The following is a 4,525-nucleotide window of genomic DNA, read 5'->3' as shown; positions in this document are numbered from 1 at the left end:
CTAGCACACCTGTACGTACGGAGGGAACACACACGTTAGGCCGCTAGCACACCTGTACGTACGGAGGGAACACGCACGTTAGGCCGCTAGCACACCTGTACGTACGGAGGGAACACATACGTTAGGCCGCTAGCACACCTGTACGTACGGAGGGAACACACGTTAGGCCGCTAGCACACCTGTACGTACGGAGGGAACACACACGTCAGGCGGCTAGCACACCTGTACGTACGCAGACCAACCAACTAAAAAACAAAACCGTAGAAGGTAGCCGCCCACCCCGGGTGACCGTTTCCGCAGGACTCCCCCTCCAGGCCGGCGCACACCTGACAGCCACACATGCTGGTGACCAGCTCACAGTCGGTGGGAGGCGCGGGGCACGGGTTGGTGAGGGACCCGGGGCTCACCAGACAGGCGATGGACAGGGAAGCGGACCGGTGCACCGCCAACAGGAGGAGGAACAGACTCACGAGTGCCATATTGTACTCCTGTGTGTCTCAGACTGAGGGTGGGAAAGTTGGTCCCCTGAACAGGTGACTGTACGGAGGTGCGACCGGTTGTGTAAATGGACTTAACGACTCTACAACCAAGGACAAAGTAAGACGTATGTGTCCGCTTGTTGTATCCATATTTCCTTGTGTAAAATTCTATCCAAAGTATGCCATATTACATCCTACTGTTGATAACTGACAACTGTTGTGACCTGATAGCGATGCTGTATGCCTCATAACCAGGTCATGGCTGCATGCAGCAGAGAGCAGAATCCTGCGAAGCTATCTAAAGTCATCCGAAATGGGAAAATCTAAATACGTAATTATTATCCCTTGTATTGTGAAAGCTATGACAGCAACAATAACATAGATCCAGTCAAACCTGGGAAAGCTTGCTGTGAGTACAAAACAAGCGCGAAAAAAGGAATGTCCTCGGGCGATAATTACACTATAATTATGTGCCTACATGGTGTCAGTCACCGGTGCACTTGCAGAGTGAGTTCACAGTTTGCCACTGTCAGTAACCTCCCTCTGTATGGATATACAAAATTATGGCGGTTAACCTGATACTCACTCTTCTGATTAGTGTCTACGTCGTCTTTAGTCGGACCAGATTAGCGGAGGGTTTCGACGTTTCCGTGCCTGAAAATGCCAGAGTCGGGACAGAGGTTGTCGGTGAGGAACACTGGCCGGCTACACAGAAAGCGGAACTTCCGTGTGTGAAAGCGGAGGGAGATCCGTACGACAGGTTCCTTCTGACCGAGGAGTGCGCCCTTGTGGTCGCCAACCCCCTGGACTGGTCAGTACAGCCGGAATATAACATCAAGATTCTCGTCGGGCGTCGCCGAGAAGTCACGAATGTGGCGATACAGGTAACCGACGTCCCGGGCTATCCTCCCGTGTATAACGAGACGTGTGAAACTCCCATCAACCCCACAAGGAGGATACTGAGGACACTGGAGAATTTTTACTCAGGTTTGGCTTAGAAGTGGAAGCCGAGACAGATAGTGGAGACATTCTAGCTACTCGAAGGACATTAAACAAGCTGCCCAGGAAACGGAATGGAAAGGAAACTAGTACTAACATTCCACTGGTCTACCCAGAAAACGGTAATTGTCAATTTCAGACGATAGTTGTTGTACGTTCCCTGAATGATTTAGTAGCTGCAGACCAACTGTGGTCCGGGAAGTTCCGTCAGTTGTCCTGCCGTGCAGACGGCAGCAATGCTGAATTTTCTATTCACATTTTGTCTTATACATCGATGGGTGATTTGATTCGGAACTACGTCAGGGAGCGATTCACTGGCCACCTCAACTTCATCTACATGCTATCTTTAACATTCCCGGCAAAGAGCACAGAACGCTTTATCTGCCAGTTTCCCCCGTTTGGAAAACCGGTCAGAATAAGCACACCTCCAGACCCGACCAGACTTGTACACGTGCAGTCATCAGACGTAGAAATCCAGCCGCAAGGTTGTCCTATTGGGAAATACGGCTTTCTCTGCGATAAAACCTGTATCTGTAAGAACGGCGCCCGCTGCCACGGGTTTAATGGCGCGTGTAAATGTCAACGCGGCTGGCAAGGTGTAGCCTGTGACATTCCTAAACCTGACATCGCCGCAACAACGACCCCTAGCGGTTTGCGGGGTATATACATTTCCACCAACGTGACGTTTCACTGTCGTGCGTACCACTTTGATGTTGAATCTTTGTCGTTGTGGCTTCCAAATGGATCTGAAATCATGAGTAAAGGTGTCAATCAACTAGACATAATGGTTTTCAATGCACAGTTACACGACGAAGGTCGCTATACGTGCCGGGCCAGAGACAAAGGCGGAAAGGTTTTCATTGCAACAATTTTGTTAAACGTCAACTGCCCATCAAATAGTAAAGGCGAACTCTGTGATGAATCGTGTGATTGTCTACAAGGTGCCCGCTGTGACCGGTGGGCTGGTTGTGTCTGTCCGCCGGGATGGACGGGAACCAGGTGTCGGACACAATGTCCGGAGGGCAAGTACGGTAAAGACTGTAAAAATACCTGTACCTGCCAAAATGGGGCGAGCTGTAGCCCTAGCGACGGCAGGTGTAACTGCACGGCCGGCTGGTACGGATCGAACTGCGCCGGACTCTGTCCCAAAAGCAGGTACGGTTGGCGGTGCCGGCAGGTTTGCAGCTGTCAGAACAACGCCACCTGTCACCACGTGGACGGCAGCTGTGCGTGTGTGCCGCCGTGGGGAGGGAGGAACTGTAACAAGCTTCACGTCGCTCAGGACACGTCGCTGATCGAAATCCTTGTTCCTCTGGGCTCCGTACTCCTAGTTGTTACCGTACTAATCGTGCTCTACAAGACTGGCTGCTTCGTGAAAAACGACGATCATGAAGCCGAAGTTCTGCGTGAGCTGAGGAGAATGGAGCGGGACCTAGCACAGAGTCTTCAACCGGGCTGGCTCAGACGTTGGGAGAAGAAGATCCACCATCTTACTCTTGGTCCTCTGATAGGAGAAGGGATATTTGGGCAGGTGATACAAGCGCAGCTTCGCACACCGAAAGGGGATATCGTCGTGGCTGCAAAGACAGTCCGAGCAGAAGAGGCACAGTCCTACCGAGACTTTTATCGGGAAGCAGCTATATTAGTTGTCGTACATGAAGAGAAAGACCACGACGTTCGCAGGTCAAACATTGTCCAACTTTTAGGAATAATCACCACGTCTAAACAAAAGTATATTTTGCTAGAATACTCCCCAAAAGGAGACCTTTCGTGGGTCCTTCGACAGGTTAGAGACGAAGACGATCAGGCCGCCCTGTTTGATCTTTTTCTCCGATACGCAGTGCACGTGGCACGCGCGCTGGGAGAGCTTGAACGTCTGCGCATTGTGCATCGCGATGTGGCCGCCAGGAACGTTTTGATCACGGCGGACGATGTGGCGAAGTTAGCTGACTTTGGGCTGGCACGAGACGTGTACACCGCTGCTGATTACGTCTCTGCGAGTCATGACGGATGTAACAAACTCCTTCCGCTGAAGTGGATGGCGCTGGAGTCCATCGAGACGGGCGAGTACACCTGTCAGAGTGACGTCTGGTCCTTCGGCGTGCTGCTGTGGGAGATCGCCACGCTGGGACAAGATCCGTGCTACGATGGCAGGGTTCATCTGAGTTTTCTTCAGATGGTAGGGATTCTGAGGCAAGGCATACGGATGACGAGGCCGCCGGGATGTCCTGAGGACCTGTACCGACTGATGAGGGCGTGTTGGCGCGACGTACCTGCTACAAGACCGACTCCAGACGGGATAGAACAGAGTCTGTTGGAGCTGCTTCCACGTGAAGTCATTGAAATGGAGACTACCTTGTAAACATTAATATTCTTTATAGATCTGGAAATGAAAGGGCATATCGTCAAAAAAACCTACCGTAAATCCCCTTGAAGAGAAAGATATCACGATATTTTTGGCAAACTAGGTCCAGAACATCGTTGGAACTCAGCCCAAGGCGGGTCACCACCGGTAACGCCGTGTGTAAGCTGGAAATTCAGACATGATGGTGCTTGGCACAAGGGCGTCCGCGGTTCTGTTTATCTCTCTGTTTATCTCCAATTTCTGGATCGAACGTCAAATTCGCGCAGGCGCACTAGTAATTGCGAAAGGGCTTAATAAGAAATGGAGACTGCGCTGTAGACATTCTAGACTTTGAAATTGGAACAATGGTATAGACATTCCATCTCTGCACATATTTAGACATAGGCTATCATATACATGTACGTATACACGATTGATGATGTCTTAGCAAGTTGTAATTTTGTGTATCTGGTCCTGGCGATCTGCAGCCCCGCAAACAAACTAACTGCAGTACCATCTGCTAGGTCTAGATGGCGTTGCAGGATGAGTGAGATGTTTTCACTGGTCCTGTCTCGCTATATCCGCGCCATGAGTCTTTATAAGTCGTAATGTTCTTAAAAACTACTGGCTTCATGACTGGATCAAACCAGAAATGTTGAGCAGATCATAGGGTGCTTACAGTCACGGCATGTCGCAGATACAA

General features: G+C 50.6%; 1 pseudogene; it reads left to right on the top strand.

Annotated features, from left to right (window-relative positions):
• Positions 1-3,840, top strand: part of LOC109470948 — a 5,036-nt pseudogene extending 1,196 nt beyond the window's left edge.
• Positions 3,841-4,525: the final 685 nt, after the last annotated feature.

The sequence above is a fragment of the Branchiostoma belcheri genome, unplaced genomic scaffold (assembly GCF_001625305.1).
Source record: "Branchiostoma belcheri isolate BF01 breed outbred unplaced genomic scaffold, Haploidv18h27 scaffold24, whole genome shotgun sequence".
Lineage (NCBI taxonomy): Eukaryota > Metazoa > Chordata > Leptocardii > Amphioxiformes > Branchiostomatidae > Branchiostoma > Branchiostoma belcheri.
Note: the sequence above shows the minus strand (reverse complement) of the source record. Positions and strands in the feature narration are given on the sequence as shown.